Source organism: Tyto alba, unplaced genomic scaffold (assembly GCF_018691265.1).
Source record: "Tyto alba isolate M040663 unplaced genomic scaffold, T.alba_DEE_v4.0 Super-Scaffold_47, whole genome shotgun sequence".
In the NCBI taxonomy this organism is placed as follows: Eukaryota; Metazoa; Chordata; class Aves; order Strigiformes; family Tytonidae; genus Tyto; species Tyto alba.
The window spans coordinates 25,612,112-25,632,945 of NW_024881323.1; the positions used below are offsets into that span (position 1 = coordinate 25,612,112).

The 20,834-nt window shown below is 44.8% G+C and overlaps 1 pseudogene; it reads left to right on the forward strand.

Moving 5' to 3' along the window:
- The first annotated feature begins 916 nt into the window (after positions 1-916).
- On the forward strand, positions 917-20,625 carry LOC122154772 (annotated as a pseudogene).
- The last annotated feature ends 209 nt before the right edge of the window (positions 20,626-20,834 follow it).

The following is a 20,834-nucleotide window of genomic DNA, read 5'->3' on the forward strand; positions in this document are numbered from 1 at the left end:
ATACGTCTGATTTTCTGTGTTTTCTTAGACTTAATTATTTCCAGGTAGCAAAGGGAGGTTGGTGAGCTGTAATAACAGAATGCGCCATGTGAGCGGAAGGTAATTCCGTTAAGTAACTGCGGGAGATCTAGTGAATGGGAAGAAGTACCAGGTGTTTGTAGAGGGCTTTATTTTATTATTTTTTCTTGATAAAATTGGATATTGTCTGTAAGCCTAATGATCCTGTATTTACCTTCTTGTTTCTGATGTGCTAATTCTGGTTTCACCTTCGAATGATTTCCGTTTAGCTTGTCAAGCAGCTTAAATACTGACTTGCACTCTCCCTGTAGGTAACTGCTGTAGAGCTCATAACTAATCACGGAGGCATCACCAGTGCGAGCGCTCGGCACCTACATCCGAGCCTGCAATGGCTCTTTGGCGTGGCAGCAGTGGCTACAGATGTTGGCCACCTACTTCTGGTTGACCTTTGCTTGGATAATTTATCTTGCAGTCAGAATGAAAGAGAACATCGGGTAAGCGTGCGCTTTTTAAACTTGAATTTAAAAGGAAGAAACCTGGTGTCTTTTTAACAAACAGTATGCGTGCCACTTTGCAGATACTCGTGTGCAGACATTGATGAGTGCTGATTACAGGTGGCAGTTTGACATCACCTAGTCCTGAACTGATGAAAAATGGGAGTGGCCCAGTGCTCCCGCTAATGCTGTAAACGCCCCCCTCCCACCACGATCCCCATGTCCCCGTGATTCTTGCCGGTGAGCTGTAGGGATTTCACCGTCTGAGTCGGTGCAGCTGCCTGGCAGGAAGTTGTGCCGGAGGTGCCCTATTTCTTGGGAACGTTGTTCTGCTTCTCTTAGCTGACTTGGGGCAGATCTTAAGCTTGCTTTTTGAAACAAATCCGACTTTCCAAAATTCATGCATGTGGGTGAATGAGATCTCCGGTTGGTGTATTCAGATGGCATACGCTGTTCCAGCTAATACAGCAGTGGCTTTGGGAGTTGATGGCACTTCAGATAGCTTCACCGTGAAGCCCCAACTCCTGATTTCCAAAGTCCAAGCCGAATTTGTCGCTGAAGGTTACGCTTTTACCTGGTTTTGCCATACGAGGGAGAATACCCGTCCGATCGGAGAGTTCTTATGTTCTCTGAATACACAGAAGACGGCAGTAGCAAAAGAAGCGTTGCATAAATGGGTATTTTGCCTGGGCTGGTAGAATTAGGTTACCCGTGTAGTCACGTCAGTGTTGAAAATGCAACGTGAATGGCATAACACATTCATTCCTTGTGTGGTTTTGTGTGTGTAGATCTGGAAGTTGCCAGTGGAATTCCTGTGGGAGTTCCAAAGAGAAGAAAAACTGTGGCCAGAGAAGGGAGACATCTCTGTTTTCAATTACAAAATCCTTCGGGAACAGCAGTATCAACCCTGAGCTACATAAGCAGAAGCAATCATCTCGTCGTGGGTTTTTCCGATGGCTACCTGTCACTGTGGAACATGAAAACGTTGAAGAGGGAGTAAGTAGGCCTTTACACTTGGCTGTGCCTGGCGGTGCACCGGTCTCCATGTTTTGCCTAAGGAAGGACGTTAATTACAAGAGAACTGTTTCCGGGACTGAAATTTTGCATGTAATCGGAAGAATGCTTAGAAATCCTCTTCTGACAGAGCTGTGAAGTCACACAAGGCCCGAGCGGACCGCCTTCTCCCCAGTGGACCGGGATTGTTTTCCTTACTGTGCCTGTGGATTGAGGCATTGTGGAAAGCGTGCTTCTTTGGGTTATGGCAAGCAGTTAGGACGTGATAGAGCTGATTTTTATCAGACAGTTTCTTCTTTCGGTGGCATTTGGTGAAACCAGGAAATGTGTGTATTTCGATGAAACAGATCTTAGAAATGCTTTTTCTGAAGAAGTTACTGCAATTAGGGCATGCATTGAAAGGCATAATTATGTTGCTAGTGTGATTTTGGTGGTGATATTCTTTAAAGTGTCCCGGATGATACTAGTGAGACATGAAGAATCAATAGCTGGTCTGTGCCTGAAAACATATTCTTTCTTACGTGTCAGCCTCGACCGAAACAGGGGAGTGAGCCATTCTGAGGCAGCAATGCACGTGAATGAGAGTTTGCGTGGAACACTTGGAGATGAGAATAAGGGACATGTGAACTCACGAGGAATAGAAAAATTAAGAGATGATTTTAAATCTGCCAGAGAGCAATCTCGCTCGAAATATTTGTCCAAATTCGGGTAGGGATTCACTTCAGCAAATCTGCAGTGCCTCTCCGGAAACTGTTGGATGCCTAAATAGACAGTGGAGGGATAATTAGACGGCAAGAAGCGACTGTGAAGGTACAGATAAGGTTCAGAAGTCTGGAAGAAAGGGGCTTTACGTAGTCCAAGTAAAGAAACGAGGAACTACTTCTGTTTGGCACTGGTTTACATTTGTTCAGAAGATACGCTGCGTTTTAAGTTCAATCTTGAAGTAGGCTACAGCAGCCAGAACAGTCATTTGCCTGGCAGCTGCAGTAATCGTCTGTGTTCCTCCCCCTCAGGCAGAGAAGGGCATAAACCCAGGCTGTTCCATTGGATGGACAGTAATTTCCTCACCCTTTGACAGTTGCATAAAAAGTAGTTGCTTCCTTGACTCACTTGTTTGAGAGGGAATTATGACCTCTGTACTTTGAGGATAAGCACAGAAGGTGCTCTTTTCTCAGGAGATGCTTCTAGCCCTCTACAAACTGTTAGGGCCAGTAGGATCACCTCTTAATTTCTTTTCTTTTCTTTTTTTTTAAATTTCTTTAAACCTGTAGGGACCACTCTCAGCTTGCAGGAGGAAGGATTCCTGTCTATGCTGTCACTTTTCAAGAGCCTGAAAAGGATCCTCGCAACTGTTGCTACTTGTGGGCTGTTCAGTCTACCCAAGAAAGGTGAATAAACACTTACTATAAGCCACTGATTATTATTTTTTTTTTCAATATTTGTCCGCATACAGTTGATATATACGTGCATATATGTTTCGTTTGTTCAGCTGTGCAGACGATTCTCTCAGGTACGGAAGCCGTTAAGCTTATAATGCAACCTTGTCAGGATTTAGCAGAAGTGAAGAGGGACCTACTGGTTCCTGCCTCCCGAAAGGAGGCAAAGCAACAGCGGCTGTATTGTTGTGCTCGCTTTCTTAAACGCTTGCTTTGTTTCTTGATGACTGCTTCATGATTTCTTTGATATTCGCACCGTGGTATGAAACTGCCGCTGAAAGGAGCCGAGGCTGCAGACCTGGAACACTAAACGTGCCGCTACCGCAGCCTGCTGCCCCGGAAGGAGGGAGGTGACAGTATTGCCTGTCACCTCGTGCCAGCTTCAGCAGCCTCTGGAGCCTTCACGAGCCGGTTCAGCTCACCTGGCACAAAACGCTCACTGTTGAGCAGAGAGGGCGATGGTTTCCTGCCGGGCTAATGAATCAGATCAGAAGGTGGAAGGGTGCAGCGTATGCAAGAGAGGGACGGGAAGTTTGGTGGGGAGGGGAGGGGAGGGGAGAAAGAAAGACCTCTCTCTTTCAGCATCAGCAAGCTACTTGATCAGCCCAGCTGTCCAGAGAGTGTCAATCTTTTTGGGTGTGACTGTAAAGCAGTTTTGCTGGAGAACGCTTCACGGTGAAGAACCGTTTCCAACAAACGTTAGTCCATACAGCATATTAAAGCTTTCAGACTGCATGGTTGGCATTTGTCCCCAAAGCTGTTAGTGCCAGCATTTCCTCCTTTGTGTTTTAGCTGCTAAATGTGACCGGTTGTCATGTTTTGGGCAGTGGGTTTTTCTTTTCAGCAAGAGCATGCTATTAAGAAGGCTTTGGTCTAGCTCTGATGAGGTGATGACAAGGACTATAAAGCAGCTTTGTAATCACATGTCATAATTTGTACCTTTTTCAGTGAAGGTGACGCTGTGAGTTTACATCTGTTGCAGTTACTATTTCATGAGAGAAAACGCTGGCATCAGGACAGGTCATGTACGAGGTAAGACGTGCACGTATGTCAAAAGCTGAAAACAGTAATTTCCTCTTCGTGAGTAGCAGTTGAGTTGGCTGGGCTAATACTTGCCGTCAAAACTCAGAGCTGACTAAAAAAAAAATGTTTTGCCGAGTCTTCTTGGGCGTGGCCTTTGTCCGTACTTCTTGAGAACAAGTCATACAACTTCACACTGCAGTGTCGTGTGTTCCAACTAGATTCGTCTGCAAAGAGCCCATATACATGCAACTCCCGAAGAGGCAGCAGCTTTTCCAAATAAAATTCTTCTTAACTGAAGATGTGAGTAGCACCAGATTTCACCTCAGAGAGCTGAGGTCCTTCAGCAGCCTTTAAGAATGGGTCTACTAGAAATTCTGCTTGGCACCGTTTTTAAAAAAGCACACCAAAGGATTGAATAATGTTGTTGTGTTTGTGACCTGAGAAAGCTGTGGTGTAATTACTGTAAGACTTCCTGACCCTCTGCAGACTGTCCAATCAGTAGTACATTCACAGGCTTCCAGCAGGTGTCAGGCACCAGTCTCTGGGTTTGAGATATTTTACTCCCTCTGCTTCCCTGTGCTGAGTGCTGTGGAAGATTGAAACAGGAACCAATCTCGGGAGGGAGTTGAAGAAGGAACTAAACAGCTGGAGCCTCCGGGGAGAAAAGATGGGTTCTTCAGCTCGCTTCCAGATGAGCCGTGTAGCTTCGTACTGAGACCTGATGATACCTACTGCCCCCCAAAACAACTCCCAAGCCCCCCTCCCCAAACCCCAAAGATGCATTAAGCCAGGCCCTGTGCTCGACGGTGGACACTTTCAGTCTCAGAATACTTCCTTGTAGTCAGAGATTGGTCAGTACCACATGGCTCTCTGCCTATATGACTGGCTGAGTCAAGATCCTTGTCCATCTTCCATGGCAGAAAGTGTAAGAGTTGTTCCCGATTGCCAGGCCAAGTTTGAGTAAACAAAGAGGAAGCTAGCGTTGACCCTCGTTCATTGAATAGAATTCAGAGGAAGTTGAAAGACTTGTGTCTACTACAGCAGTGCTTTACTTTCCAGGAATCAGACTTGAGGCTATGAGACAGTGCAACTGACTTCTTACCATGGTAAAAAGTCACAAATAGGAGTTTTGGAACATGTGGCACTGTAGTTTTGTAAATAAGCATCAGAGTTGTGTCTCCACTGCCTTCAGGGCTGGTTTAAGCCTGTGCTCAAGCAATTAATGTAACGGAATGTTGAAGTTATGCTTACAAAGATCATTTTTATGCCATCTCGGGAGTTGGTAAATCTAGTGCCCCCAGGCGTGGCCATGCAGCACATCTTGGCCCTTGTCCTACACAGTGCCTGCGGCTGGACAGAGTATAGAGGCTCTGCTTTCATATCCGAGTCTGACCAGCGCATCTCGTTTGAAAACTGTCCTTGTAGTTTACTGGTCCACAAAGTAATTACTTAACACCTTCCATACAGCGGAGTTGCTCAGCTTAGATTTGCTTGCCCCAGTGGAAAATGTAAAATACAGTGGTTTGCTTCAGAAGGTGTCTCAGGCAGGAACTGGTATCTTCTTTCCCTTCCCCTCTGCCCCAACTCTGTGGCTGTTCATAGATGAATAAGAGAGGAAATTGATAGCCGTTCAAATTAATCTCCAAAAGGCTTATGGAGTTTGAGGACTTTATCTGATGCAACGGTCTTTTGGAATGATGGACTTCTCATTCTGGACAACATCATTTATTATAAACTGGTTTTAGTGATCGTTCCTTCTGTAATGAAAACGGGATCGGTTGCTTGGGCTTCATGCTAGTTTTTCAAAGAGGTGGTTTTGGCTTCTCTACTCTGCACGTGTCTGGTGGTGTCTGTTATTGCAGAAGTTACTTGATAAAATAGAATGAACTGTGCGTGCTTCAGAGCATAATTCAGCATTTTTCTTTTCAGTAATGAAAGACCCTTTTTTTTTTTTTTTTTTAAAGCCAGCCTTGATACTTATTAGTAGTATTTCCTAGAACGGTTAAGAGGAGGTTTGTCTCTTCTCAGATTAGGTGATTTAGATGTATCATATCAAATCCTATGGGAGTGTACTGTGTCGTACCAGTTCATTTTAGAGCTCTGAAAGTTTAGGAAACTTCGGTAGAGTGTGGTACAATTGATTGTTGTGTTGGTTTTTTCCTTGGTGGTAGTATTTTGTGTGTTAGGTGGGAGGGGGTGTTGGTGAGTTGTTTTTTTGTTTTTGTTTTTGTTTTTGTTTTAAATTGTAGAGCTGCTATTTGTCAATACACACAATGATGTGTTGCATGGTAGACAGCCTGAACAAATTCTGTATTTGGAAAGACAGTATTTCAATTAATGCTTCCCTAGGAAAAGGTGGTATCAGAGGTTCAGCACAATCCTGCTGGGGTTTCGGTATATCTCAAAGTAGTTTGCTGGCTCTGTAGTAATTCATGATCCTAAACGCCTTGGCCGCGTGCCTCCCACATCCTCTCTGCTTCCCCTTTTGCTGGTGGCCGTGCTTGATGAAGGAACCGGGGGATATTTCACCCATTAGTGTGACAAGATTAGAGGAGGAGCTGGTAAAAGCTTATGTGGTTTGAAAGGAGACGGTTACTCGGTAAGAAGTCCTCACAGCTACTACAGAGGGATGTGTTTTCGCTCTGGTGGTGTGCCAGTAGATAACACCTCTTGACAGAGCTTCAGCTGCTGTAGTGCCAAGACTTCTCTAACATCCTCAGTCCTGTAATCAAGAGCAAAGAGCTTTGCATGCGTATGTATCGCCTGATTTCAGATACCTCTTTGTAGATCTGTCCTCCGGTTTGTAAAGAAACCCTGGTGTTGCAAGGATTTCTGCAAAACATGATTAGAACCGAATAATGATAGGGGAATGCTAAATTTTGAAAACGTGCAAAGCCTTTACAGCCAAAGATACCCCTTAGGATTTGACGCTTGATTCTCTTGCGTGCCAGATGTTGTTTCTGTTTGCCATCAGAAAGAAGCTCATGGGAAATACACAGTATAAGGTGCATATTATGTTACATTCTGGTACATAGATTCTTTCATATTTAGGAATAAGGCATGTTTTTACGCCAAAGTGACCTTTTGTCTCTCCTTTTTTCCCCAGGGTTTGGAATACTGTGACGAAAGGTTCAGTTTAGATCTCACGTGTGGAGTCTTTCCCTGGAGAGGGCCGACCGGCAATACCAAATTTCTGAGCTGCCAGACTGTAGAAAAATTTCCCAAGCCGGTTGACGGAGAGGATAGCGTTAATGAAGGTTTGTTCTGATGTCCGTGCTTGGTTATTCTAAAAAAGTAGTTTGGGAATCTAAGCAGTGAATGTTGTTCTGTACCCACAGAAAGTCAGAAAGTCTTGAGTATCTGTAGAGACGAGCTTGTTGGGCTTATTTAAATAGACAAAAGGGTTGCTTGAGTTTTGTGGGACTTCCTTAAGGGGGAAATTGGGGTTTATTTTGTGCTTGCTGACATGCTATAGCACTGTATAGTAGGGCCATCTCTGCAACGTTTGTCAGTCATTTTATTCCTCCAGCTGTCTTCTTGGAAAAAGAAGATCATTCTCTGCGTTGCTTAGGAATGTGATCTGAATATTTTTTTTTTCCCTGTTCACACCTATGTCTGTATCTGCACCCAGCTGGCGGCCACTCACAAGTGGTGTTCCCCAGGCCTCAGCATTGGGGCCAGTTCTGTTTAAGATCTGTATCAGCGATCTGGATGAGGGGATCGAGTGCACTTGGGTCACAACAACCCCACGCAACGCTACAGGCTTGGGGCAGAGTGGCTGGAGAGCTGCCCAGCGGGAAAGGACCTGGGGGTGTCGGTCGGCAGCCGGCTGAATGTGAGCCAGAGGTGTGCCCAGGTGGCCAAGGCGGCCAAGAGCATCCTGGCTTGTATCAGCAATAGTGTGGCCAGCAGGACTGGGGCAGTGACCGTCCCCCGGTACGCAGCCCCGGTGAGGCCGCACCTTGAAGTTGAAGGTTCTGGAGAACAAGTCTTAGGAGGAGCGACTGAGGGAGCAGGGGTTGTTTAGCCAGGAGAAAAGGAGGCTGAGGGGAGAGCTTGTCGCTCTCTACAGCTACTTGAAAGGAGGTGGGAGCAGGGTCGGGGTTGGTCTCTTCTCCAGGTGTCATGGATGGGTATACTAACACGGTAATAGTTTGGCAGCAAATTGAGATTTATTAATGAGTAGCAGCACTTAATCATTAACCACTTGAATGATTTACAAAATAATTCAGTAAAATACGTTATGATTAAAATAGTGACTTAACTGTACAGATTCAAAAATGACAAGAATCGCAATGACTTACTGTGTGGTATCCTAAATCTATCTCTCCATCTCTCTATCTCTCTATCTCTCTCTCTCTCTCTCTCTCTATCTGTCTATCTATCTGTCTGTCTATCTGTCTGTCTGTCTATCGATCTATCTACGTATCTATCTATCTATCTAAGTACATATGTTTATTCATAAACACAAGATGTACAAATACACAGACAGACAAAAATATTTGGATCCAGTGAAATATGTATGTACCCACACTCGTAAAAACAGCTGTGTATACCCAAACACATAGATAAGTAGAGAGGCGGGTGAAGAAAAGCTAGCCTACGGTTAAAATTTCCCTCTTCTCAAGCTTAGAGCAAATACTTGCAAAGCATCATCATTCCTCAACAGCCAATAACTGAGACCCGAGGGGGGCGACTTTGCCCAGCCCATCATTGGCTTCGACAGCAGACGGTGCCTCGAGGAGTTGATAGCTGAGAGGCGTCCCAACTCAGGGGAGATGCTGGTCACAGGCCCACTGCGATCCAGGAGAAGAGCTCAGAGGGTCTCACCTGGGGTCACTGTTTATGGGCTCCAGGATAACTGACTTTCGTTAGGGACTTTTCCACTCTGGCCCAGCTCCTGTGATGAGCTATTTGGGTGTTTTCCACCAGTTGCGCAGGCCCAGAACTTGCTGGATGCGCAGTGCTGTTATTGCCCTCCCTCGGCCACTTGCCAGGTACAGAGGTACTAGTCTGTCAGGAGGTGATGGACTGTTACTCCTGCTCCCAGGTGATAGGGAGAGCAGGATCCAGGATGCAGCGGTAGCTTTCCTTGACCATGTACACAGTTAAAACTCTTATGGTGTCTTTCATTATCTTGCAGTAATTAAATATACCTCTCTGGGTTTACAAATCCAGTTACGCTCTGACCATATCTTCGAGCCTGCTGCAGTGATAACTTGCATAGCCGTTTGTTTTGACTGCGTTAGTCACCTTCCCCCGCTTCTTACGGGCCTTGACTTCTGTCTGGTGTCACAAAGACACTTGCATGACCTTTCTAGGCTATTTCTGCTGATTGTCTTTGACTTAGTCCTGAAGCGGCAACTTCCGTGTCTTTTGTGATGCCATCCTCGAGCAACGGTGTGTCAAAATCTAATCAAAGCACCTTTGGATTTTCTCCACTTGTGCCATGTTTCTGAGAGGAGTGCCTTCTAAAAACCTGTTGGAAACAAAAAAGAACACCACTCCCCCAACACCCCCAAGAAAACCAAAAAAAACCCAAACGGCAACAAAAAAACCCCTTTCTGCCTCCTTTTTCTGAAGTATGAGGCATGGAAAAAATACCTGTAACTTTTGTTTCTGTATTTGTTTTGTGTGATAATTGTGTTCTTTCGGTGCGGACATGCAGGAGAGGAGCTGTTCTGAAAATGTGTGGTTGAGACAAAGCTGGAAATTAGTAATGCTGGCTAAGTGATACAAGTGTATACGATGACTATTTGTGTGCTTTCTAAAAGAAGCAGTGTCTGTGTTCCTAGCATATTTTTTTTTTGCTCAGCTGTTCATCTAGCTAAATGTCTTGTTCAACTCTTAATGCGTGGAAACTTAATAAGCTACTAATTATGTATCTGATTTGGCTTGGAACGGATACAATCCGAACAAAAAAGGGGCAGGATGCCTGGAACCTGTCACAGAGGTGTTTGCTACTCCGTGAATTGTTTTTCTTATTCTTAGTCAGTGTTGTTTTTGCATGAGTGGTAGAACAGAATTAAACCAAACTAGGAAGCGGTGCTTTAAAAATATCGGATACGGCATGTTTTCTACAAATAAGAAACAACGTCTTGTCTTTTACAGTAATATCTCCTGAGACCAGTGTATCAGTCTTCAGCTGGCAAGTGAATACGTATGGTGAGGGAAAGCCATCTACTTACTTGGGTGTATTTGACATTAACCGCTGGTATCACGCTCAAATGCCAGATTCACTGAGGTAGATTTTTCTTAGCTTCTTTTCAGTGTCCCCCCAGATAATTCATCTGAAAGTTGGCATTTAGCTTATGCACTTGTTTTCTTTAAGGCCGGAAGAACTCCTTCACGACTGCCCCTATTTTGCGCTGTGGTCACTGGATACTGGACTAAGTATGACTTCTCCAAGCCTCGTTTTGGATATTCGAGTACGTGAGCAGAGTCTCTGTCGCGGAGTGCCTCCTTCCTATCCACCACCTGATCAGTTTTTTAATCCAAGCTCCTATAATTTTGGTAGGTATTTCACTGCTTTTTATAGTGATAAGCTCAAACTGAGGTCAGATGACATGAAATAGTTCTCTTGTTCTCTGTCACTCGAAAACCAAACCCAAACCCCCAAACCCCCAGCTCCCACAAACCCAACTCAAATTACGTTGCACTAAGGTGGGATTTAAAATTGTGAAACACATCCGAGAGTGTGCTGAGTTTTGGGGTTTGGTGCTTTTATGATAGAGCCTGCGAAGAGGTGATGGTTATAAAATGAAATGACTTTGAACTGAAGCTCAAAGCACAGCACCTCGATTGCGCTAGAGATGAAGTTCTAGACGCAGTAATTATTTTTTTAAAAAGTCTGTAAGTGATCTGGTGAGGAAGATGGGCACTGAGATCTGTCTTTCCAGATACTGCTGTTTAAAAACTGTAAACTGGTCATAACGTAACTGTGAGCGTATGGAAGCTTGTCAAATGTTGGTTGTTTCTGCAGATGGTACGTGCTTGCTGAACTCCGGAGTTGTCCATATGACTTGCACCAGCTTCCAGAAGGAGGTGATCATTTACCGAATCTTTATTGAGAATGTGAAGAGATGGACCTTTTCCAAGTTTTCTCCTGCACTGCTTTCACTGTCAGAGATGGGTTTATGCTCGTCCTGCCCATCCACACGCATAATTGCAGTTGTACCCTGCCAGTTTTATGCAAATGAGAATGTTTTCAGTCTGCTCTTGGAACTGTAAAGTGAGCACTGCCTCCTGATGAAGCGCGATCCGAGACTGAACGTCTAGAAGGGAATACAACGTTGCTCTAGGAGCAAGAACAAAAGCGTTCCTAAGAAGAAAGCTGTTTCTTCTCTATTACCCTTCAGTCGCACTGCCTGTGTAGTCTTGAGTTAGGGTTTTGATCCCTGGTCTGCTTGAAAAGGAGGACAGAATGGAGAAAGTGAAAAACTGTGTTTGAGAAGTATTTGAGAAGAAATTTTTTTTTTTTTTTCCCGACCCTGGCCAAATTCTAACTTCCAAGCCAGGGCACAGCTTGTGGCAAATAATTTTGAATTAAGTTTCAGCTCACTACGTATTGCCAACATAAATCAGCCTCTGCACAGAGAGGCTTATAAAGGCTCATGCAAAGCGTGATTTGAAGTTGTGTGTTAGTTTTAGCTTGTACAGAAAGTAATTTGTGTCAGTGTTCAGGGAAAAAGAAAGGCCCGTGTTTTGACAGAGAAGGGAGAAAATACTTAAGCATTGCAAGGGCCAATATTTTGTTTTACAGGATTTTTTTTAGAAACTGTAACTGCTAGTTTGGCTGCCGTCCTTACGACTCTACGTAGTAATGCTTACTCGGATTGCTAACGCAAAGCATATTGCTGATGTGAGCTTCCCGAGAGTCTAAGTGAACAATTATCCTATTTCTCTTAGTGGTTAGCCAGACCCTTAGTGACTGAATAATACTGCTGTCTTAATCTGTAGTTTTTGATTGACGTTTCAGACCTTGAATTTTTTGAAGAAATCTGGTCCTTTAATACGTGAAGCCATTCATGATAGCTGCAAGAGGTGTCTTGCAGCTGGCTGTCTGTCTCCCAGGCCAGCTGATGTCCAGCCACCCAGTTTGGGTCAGGTGTGCCTATGAGGGAATCAAGGGGGAAATACATCCATCTTGCCTGACAGGGCTGTAGAGGCTACAAGACGTGGTAACCTGATGTTCCCATTATTTGCGAGTTGCACTGAGCTGCAGGTGTTGGCTTTAGTCAGCAGAAGTGATAGTACTCTTAGATCCAAACTAGGGAGTTTGACGGGGAACAGCCCTGATAGGCCTGTCTCTAGAGACCCGTCTATAAATTCTGTGCCACAGATACGCGCAAGGAAGCGTGCAGGCCGTGCTGGTCATGCACAACACAAAGCATCTTTGCCTCAGACCCCCCGTGGCCCCCGTCGGTGTCTCCGAGCGTTGGGCTCAGTGCAGCAGCTGACGACGGGGGGGTCTCACTGGGATGCGAGCTGTTGCAAACATCAGCTGGCTGCACCAGACATGATCACCTGCTCCCAAGGAAGTGGGCTGTGGTAAACAATTACTGCTGCCAGCTCCAGTACAGCCGGCACGTCGTCCCGTAACTTCATGAATGACTTGCTGCTGTTCTGTGCAGTGCACTCGCTGTAATTAGTTAACTGCTTTACGCTTTTTATTCATCAGAATGATCGCCATCCTCGCTTCAGAGAGGGGGCATGTGCCAGAAAGTCTGAATTACGCCCATATCGGAAGATCCTTCCTAGAGTTCAAAGGCAGCTGGCTGCAGAGAGAGCCAGGCCTTACCATTTGCCTTCGTCGGCCTTAAGAGGAGGTAATTTTTAGCGCGGGGAATACAGCGGTCAAGAAACGCTCACTTTGATAACACAAGGCTGATAGGTTTTCCCTTGTGCTTTACAGTTGCGAGACCAAAGCCAGTATCAAGATCAAAAAACCAGCCAATCAGGATATTGGGTATCATAGCAACTTTCATGAGTAATGTGTTATCCAGAATTGGAGCAGCATGGGCAGGAAATGAGCAGAAAACCTTTCCTCACGATATGATAGGTAAGCAGCCTTTTCACAAAGTTCAGTTTTGAGCTACGTGTGTGGAGAGGAATAGCGAAAAATCCATTTGGATTATGTTAGTATTCTGGAAGGAAGGTGTACCTGAATAAACTTTGATTGGCTTTTTTGTAATCAGTTCATCCAAAGTAATATTTGGAGAGAGATTTTTCGGCTATGATAATCTTATTTAGGCCAAGACCTATACTGACACGATGGTAAATGTGTTTTCAAGAATTTAAGACAGCTGAAACTAGAACTGTGGTTGCCACCAAGCTCTCGGTGTACTGCTTTTGAGACACTTGGTTATGTGGCCAAACAGGGATCTTTGACCGCTTCCTGCCCAGTGTCTGCTTCGTTTCTGCCTTTCCTTCTTAACATCGGGCGGAATTGTAACGAGCGGAAAAGAGGCTGGTGGTTGTCAGATGATTTTCCTTCAGGGGCGATGGTCAAATAAACCTGAATTCCGGTATGTTTGGACTTCAGGGGAGTGAAAGTCAGTTACCTTTCCCTGTTTGTTCTAGTGCTAGAGTTGCAGAGCCACCAGCCGTACCTCGTCCTCTCCCTGAGGCAGAGTTGCGCAGTGCGGTTGTTGGGACACTGGTCACAAGATTTTCACAAAAATCTTCCAAGTATAGTAGATCTAGAGAGTGAATATTTCAAAATGGTGTTGCTTTTCTTATGTCTGTGTATATGTATGTGTGTGTGTGCGTGTGTATATACTTTCTGTGTTTGCAAAGTGCTCTGTTTGCATTTAGTTTTGTATCTGGTAAAGAAAAGGGCAATTTAAGGACACAACTCGGTGGAGAATTTGAAGTGGTCCCAGCATTGAAATGCAGGTGAATTTCTCTTTGACGTGAGAATTACATCCCTTGGTCAACTTAAAATGGGATTTCTCTTCCCTAAGAGGCAGTGATTTAGGAAATCAAGCTTGAAATGTACAGAAGTAACTAAGAAAAAAGGAAAAGGCGGTAACTTGTGCGTGGACCTGATACACCCCCCAACAGTGAGGGCTCACCTCTATTTCTCGTTCCTTGAATGTCTTTCTTACATCTCATCTCAAGATTTCTTGAACGCCGCGTGATTTTCTTCCTTAGTTTATTTATGTTCATATTTTAAATTGGGTATCTTAACAGGTTGCTGGGTTTGGTGGATCGTCCTGTCCCTTCATGTTCTGCAGCACAGGGTGGTAGCTGGCAGTCACCATTGTTACAAAAGAATTCTTCAAGAACACCAGAGTTCAATTTGCTACAGACTCCTCTTGTGGTTAAGGTTTGTATTTGGAAAAACAGTAAGAACCGACCAAACAAATGGCCTGTAAACTTTGTTTAAAATGAAACCACCAAAATGTTTGACACAAACACTGCTGGATTCAAACTGTGTCAAATTTTCAGAGCATGTGGGGTGGTTGTACATACAGTCCTTTTGGAAGCAGGAAGTTGGGAAAAGCCTTGAAGAGGGCAAGTTTAGTTCTAAGCTAATTGCAGTAGGCACGTTGTCCCATAACTTCATGAACTGTGCAGAACAAAGGAAGTTAAAATTGGGCTTTTCAATATGCTTAGACCCTTAAAGATGCAGTTTGTGGCTTAACCATCTCGTTATGCAAGCGCTCAGCAGCTCTGCACAGTTTGACTTGCATAGCCACCAGCAAGAACGTGCATGCTTCAGTTTCTTAATCCGGTGAAGTGAGTGACAGCTAAGTGATGTCCGTTAAGGGATGTCAGTCTCTGTCCAACTCAGTGATGGCTTTTGGCAGCAATTGTACTGGTTAATTGTTTGCGCTAAACTGTGTGTCCATTCAGTGCCTTCAAACTCTTCTCCTGTAAGGAAGTAACAACATTTGACCTGTCTTCTTGGTGCGGGTCTCTTTGCCTTTGCCTGCCTGAACAAAGTAGTTGTGATCTCTCTGAATGACAGCCTTTTTCTTCTCATTGAATATTGTCCCTCTCATTGAGCTAGTTTCCTTCTCCCCCTTTCAAACCCTTTCCATACTGTAAATTCTTCTTCCGAGCCGAGGTAAGAAGACCTGGATGCTTCTAGGTGAAGATGTGTAGGTATTTGTACAGCAGCCCCTTAATTTGGTGTAGCGCGCGGATGGATTCATCAGTGAAGCAATAAGCTCTCGCTGTTGCTTTGCTGATTGCCATTTTGCATGGCAGTGTGTTCAGTGGCAGTAGCTGGGGTAACATTTGAAGTGGTACGCCTTTTAGAGAGCAGAGTAGGAATTGCAAAAATTACTGGGAAGGGAGAGAACAATGCAGAAATCAAGACGCCATATCCTTGTTTCCTCAGGAAATTAATTTGAAAAATCACATTTTAGTTGGTGTTGGTGGGAAAAAACCAACCAACCAACCAACCACCAACCAACCAACATACCAAAAGAAAACCAAAAATCCACAAGATCCTGGGGGGTTTTATCGTTAAGATTTTCATACCTTTGGAGAAAGAGCAGTGCAGAGGTTAACTTTGTCCTCCCTGCCTCTGCAACCTCAGTCTGTAATGAAACTAATGCTTTGGAGAAGTGGAGTCTTCCGTTTTGAAGGTACGAATTGGTTTTCAATTAAATATTTTTCTTTCATAGAAAGCTGAAGTTTTGGCCACATCTGCTTCTGGTTTTCCCGGCTTTACTCCTCGGTCTATCCTCAGATCCAGCGTTCGCAGCACACCCCAGGCAACTCCCTCTGCGTTTCCAGGAGAATCAGTTACTCCTCCTCCCAGAGCAAACAAACACAGAGTGTCTTTCAAGGAAGGGAACTCAGATGAGAAATGGACTGTTGGGGTAAGCTGGGCTGTAGTTAGTGGATTTTACAGTCAAAGGCTTTCTAGTCTGTTATTTGGTTTAGAATTTTGGACAGTTTGCCAGAACTCCTTATATTGAGACCTGGACCTGCGATCAAGAATGGCAGGCTTGAATTTGGTCCAAAAAGGTTCCGCTAGACCTTCTGTAACATCACCCGTCGGCAGGCAGATATTCAAAATGCATGTCGGTGTCCTTGGCGGTTTCGCTCAAGCGTTGTTAGGAGCTGTGGTTGTTCCAAATTGCTAGCTCAGCTTCCCGCGATGCCTTTTCAAGCGGTGGTATGGCAGGAAGGTGAGGAATACAGCTCGAGCCATTGTTTGGGCTTGTTAAGGTTTGTGCATCTGAAAGCAGCAGAAGTCATGAGCTGCATTTACTTTTGATCTCTCTTTCTGCGAGGCTGAGTTTGCTTAACTTACGGTAAAAACAGACTCGGGATGAAGAGAGCTGGTCTGTCGCCTGTTCTCTAGCCCCAAAGTTCTGGGGTTTGCTTCTTGCCTCGCACCGGGCGTAGCATTCATACTGCTGTCAAACGAAGTTGGTCCACCTGCTAGTTGCCCCCTTCTACTCGGCCTTTGGTCCCGTCGGTTGGATTCCCTGACCCAGCTCGTTAGGCAGTTGCGGAAGGACCGTGCCAAGACCAGGGGCAGAACAGGGCCGTGTGCTCGTGTCTACATGTCGGAGCTCTCCGCAGGGTACAAACAAGTTGTCAGGATCTGGTTTTGTTACACCTCTTACTGCCTGTTGTAAGGGGTTCCTCAAAGGTAACAAGAGGCGTATCGGAATAAGGTTCTGCTGAGTGCCAGAACTGTTTTAACTGACAGTTGTCGGTTCTGTTACTGATCTAGTCTGCCTTCCACTTTGCTAAAATTACCGGGTGAAGTTGGCGTGTGCTGATGGGTAGAACTTGCTGCTGTTCTGTGCAGTGCACTCGCTGTAATTAGTTAACTGCTTTACGCTTTTTATTCATCAGAATGATCGCCATCCTCGCTTCAGAGAGGGGGCATGTGCCAGAAAGTCTGAATTACGCCCATATCGGAAGATCCTTCCTAGAGTTCAAAGGCAGCTGGCTGCAGAGAGAGCCAGGCCTTACCATTTGCCTTTGTCGGCCTTAAGAGGAGGTAATTTTTAGCGCGGGGAATACAGCGGTCAAGAAACGCTCACTTTGATAACACAAGGCTGATAGGTTTTCCCTTGTGCTTTACAGTTGCGAGACCAAAGCCAGTATCAAGATCAACAAAACCAGCCAATCCAGGATATTTGGGTATCATAGCAACTTTCATGAGTAATGTGTTATCCAGAATTGGAGCAGCATGGGCAGGAAATGAGCAGAAAACCATTTCCTCACGATATGATAGGTAAGCAGCCTTTTCACAAAGTTCAGTTTTGAGCTACGTGTGTGGAGAGGAATAGCGAAAAATCCATTTGGATTATGTTAGTATTCTGGAAGGAAGGTGTACCTGAATAAACTTTGATTGGCTTTTTTGTAATCAGTTCATCCAAAGTAATATTTGGAGAGAGACTTTTTCGGCTATGATAATCTTATTTAGGCCAAGACCTATACTGACACGATGGTAAATGTGTTTTCAAGAATTTAAGACAGCTGAAACTAGAACTGTGGTTGCCACCAAGCTCTCGGTGTACTGCTTTTGAGACACTTGGTTATGTGGCCAAACAGGGATCTTTGACTGCTTCCTGCCCAGTGTCTGCTTCGTTTCTGCCTTTCCTTCTTAACATCGGGCGGAATTGTAACGAGCGGAAAAGAGGCTGGTGGTTGTCAGATGATTTTCCTTCAGGGGCGATGGTCAAATAAACCTGAATTCCGGTATGTTTGGACTTCAGGGGAGTGAAAGTCAGTTACCTTTCCCTGTTTGTTCTAGTGCTAGAGTTGCAGAGCCACCAGCCGTACCTCGTCCTCTCCCTGAGGCAGAGTTGCGCAGTGCGGTTGTTGGGACACTGGTCACAAGATTTTCACAAAAATCTTCCAGGTATAGTAGATCTAGAGAGTGAATATTTCAAAATGGTGTTGCTTTTCTTATGTCTGTGTATATGTATGTGTGTGTGTGCGTGTGTATATACTTTCTGTGTTTGCAAAGTGCTCTGTTTGCATTTAGTTTTGTATCTGGTAAAGAAAAGGGCAATTTAAGGACACAACTCGGTGGAGAATTTGAAGTGGTCCCAGCATTGAAATGCAGGTGAATTTCTCTTTGACGTGAGAATTACATCCCTTGGTCAACTTAAAATGGGATTTCTCTTCCCTAAGAGGCAGTGATTTAGGAAATCAAGCTTGAAATGTACAGAAGTAACTAAGAAAAAAGGAAAAGGCGGTAACTTGTGCGTGGACCTGATACATCCCCCCAACAGTGAGGGCTCACCTCTATTTCTCGTTCCTTGAATGTCTTTCTTACATCTCATCTCAAGATTTCTTGAACGCCGCGTGATTTTCTTCCTTAGTTTATTTATGTTCATATTTTAAATTGGGTATCTTAACAGGTTGCTGGGTTTGGTGGATCGTCCTGTCCCTTCATGTTCTGCAGCACAGGGTGGTAGCTGGCAGTCACCATTGTTACAAAAGAATTCTTCAAGAGCACCAGAGTTCAATTTGCTACAGACTCCTCTTGTGGTTAAGGTTTGTATTTGGAAAAACAGTAAGAACCGACCAAACAAATGGCCTGTAAACTTTGTTTAAAATGAAACCACCAAAATGTTTGACACAAACACTGCTGGATTCAAACTGTGTCAAATTTTCAGAGCATGTGGGGTGGTTGTACATACAGTCCTTTTGGAAGCAGGAAGTTGGGAAAAGCCTTGAAGAGGGCAAGTTTAGTTCTAAGCTAATTGCAGTAGGCACGTTGTCCCATAACTTCATGAACTGTGCAGAACAAAGGAAGTTAAAATTGGGCTTTTCAATATGCTTAGACCCTTAAAGATGCAGTTTGTGGCTTAACCATCTCGTTATGCAAGCGCTCAGCAGCTCTGCACAGTTTGACTTGCATAGCCACCAGCAAGAACGTGCATGCTTCAGTTTCTTAATCCGGTGAAGTGAGTGACAGCTAAGTGATGTCCGTTAAGGGATGTCAGTCTCTGTCCAACTCAGTGATGGCTTTTGGCAGCAATTGTACTGGTTAATTGTTTGCGCTAAACTGTGTGTCCATTCAGTGCCTTCAAACTCTTCTCCTGTAAGGAAGTAACAACATTTGACCTGTCTTCTTGGTGCGGGTCTCTTTGCCTTTGCCTGCCTGAACAAAGTAGTTGTGATCTCTCTGAATGACAGCCTTTTTCTTCTCATTGAATATTGTCCCTCTCATTGAGCTAGTTTCCTTCTCCCCCTTTCAAACCCTTTCCATACTGTAAATTCTTCTTCCGAGCCGAGGTAAGAAGACCTGGATGCTTCTAGGTGAAGATGTGTAGGTATTTGTACAGCAGCCCCTTAATTTGGTGTAGCGCGCGGATGGATTCATCAGTGAAGCAATAAGCTCTCGCTGTTGCTTTGCTGATTGCCATTTTGCATGGCAGTGTGTTCAGTGGCAGTAGCTGGGGTAACATTTGAAGTGGTACGCCTTTTAGAGAGCAGAGTAGGAATTGCAAAAATTACTGGGAAGGGAGAGAACAATGCAGAAATCAAGACGCCATATCCTTGTTTCCTCAGGAAATTAATTTGAAAAATCACATTTTAGTTGGTGTTGGTGGGAAAAACCAACCACCAACCAACCAACCAACCAACAACCACATACCAAAAGAAAACCAAAAATCCACAAGATCCTGGGGGGTTTTATCGTTAAGATTTTCATACCTTTGGAGAAAGAGCAGTGCAGAGGTTAACTTTGTCCTCCCTGCCTCTGCAACCTCAGTCTGTAATTGAAACTAATGCTTTGGAGAAGTGGAGTCTTCCGTTTTGAAGGTACGAATTGGTTTTCAATTAAATATTTTTCTTTCTTTTCATAGAAAGCTGAAGTTTTGGCCACATCTGCTTCTGGTTTTCCCGGCTTTACTCCTCGGTCTATCCTCAGATCCAGCGTTCGCAGCACACCCCAGGCAACTCCCTCTGCGTTTCCAGGAGAATCAGTTACTCCTCCTCCCAGAGCAAACAAACACAGAGTGTCTTTCAAGGAAGGGAACTCAGATGAGAAATGGACTGTTGGGGTAAGCTGGGCTGTAGTTAGTGGATTTTACAGTCAAAGGCTTTCTAGTCTGTTATTTGGTTTAGAATTTTGGACAGTTTGCCAGAACTCCTTATATTGAGACCTGGACCTGCGATCAAGAATGGCAGGCTTGAATTTGGTCCAAAAAGGTTCCGCTAGACCTTCTGTAACATCACCCGTCGGCAGGCAGATATTCAAAATGCATGTCGGTGTCCTTGGCGGTTTCGCTCAAGCGTTGTTAGGAGCTGTGGTTGTTCCAAATTGCTAGCTCAGCTTCCCGCGATGCCTTTTCAAGCGGTGGTATGGCAGGAAGGTGAGGAATACAGCTCGAGCCATTGTTTGGGCTTGTTAAGGTTTGTGCATCTGAAAGCAGCAGAAGTCATGAGCTGCATTTACTTTTGATCTCTCTTTCTGCGAGGCTGAGTTTGCTTAACTTACGGTAAAAACAGACTCGGGATGAAGAGAGCTGGTCTGTCGCCTGTTCTCTAGCCCCAAAGTTCTGGGGTTTGCTTCTTGCCTCGCACCGGGCGTAGCATTCATACTGCTGTCAAACGAAGTTGGTCCACCTGCTAGTTGCCCCCTTCTACTCGGCCTTTGGTCCCGTCGGTTGGATTCCCTGACCCAGCTCGTTAGGCAGTTGCGGAAGGACCGTGCCAAGACCAGGGCAGAACAGGGCCGTGTGCTCGTGTCTACATGTCGGAGCTCTCCGCAGGGTACAAACAAGTTGTCAGGATCTGGTTTTGTTACACCTCTTACTGCCTGTTGTAAGGGGTTCCTCAAAGGTAACAAGAGGCGTATCGGAATAAGGTTCTGCTGAGTGCCAGAACTGTTTTAACTGACAGTTGTCGGTTC